Genomic DNA, 629 nt, shown 5'->3' on the forward strand with positions numbered 1-629 from the left:
TTAATAAGCAAACAAACGTTTACACAGTGCGTGAACAAAGGCACAGATGCACTTGAATTATTATGCGACGCAAAAATAAAAACAAAGAAACTGTAAAATTAGATTATGTAAATGAACCTCAAGCCACGTGTTTTTCACGCTACAGCCTCCACACCGTAAACCACCAGTCGGGATACACGCGCTCGCTCCCTCACTCATCTCACTTGGGTTTTATCATTTACTCTCCTTAATTAACCTTTTATTTTCACCGGCCCATCATTAAATATCTGTAATGGAATCTCCCTCCCACTCAGCCATAGAATCCATCACCCTTAGTCACGCTAGATTATGAATCGGCGAGTCCCCGGACTTTAGAAAGTGAGACAAAACTCGAAGCGTGTGTCGAGCCGAGATGGCGAACTGGAGTAAACCTGCATCAGATGACTCAGCAAGAACGGCAATAGTTTTCTTGTTTTCTTTCTTCTCTCGAGATTTTCTTGAAAGCGTGTTGGATGCTGTGTTATTTTCCTTTGTGTTTTCTTTATGGCTTTGCGCTGGTGGTGCCAGGTGTAAACAATAGTTGATGTCTCAGATTTTTTTTTCAATGAGAGATTTAATTTCGGATAGGAAAATGTACCACGGCTAAAGCT

Source organism: Penaeus monodon, chromosome 30 (assembly GCF_015228065.2).
Source record: "Penaeus monodon isolate SGIC_2016 chromosome 30, NSTDA_Pmon_1, whole genome shotgun sequence".
Classification (NCBI taxonomy): Eukaryota; Metazoa; Arthropoda; class Malacostraca; order Decapoda; family Penaeidae; genus Penaeus; species Penaeus monodon.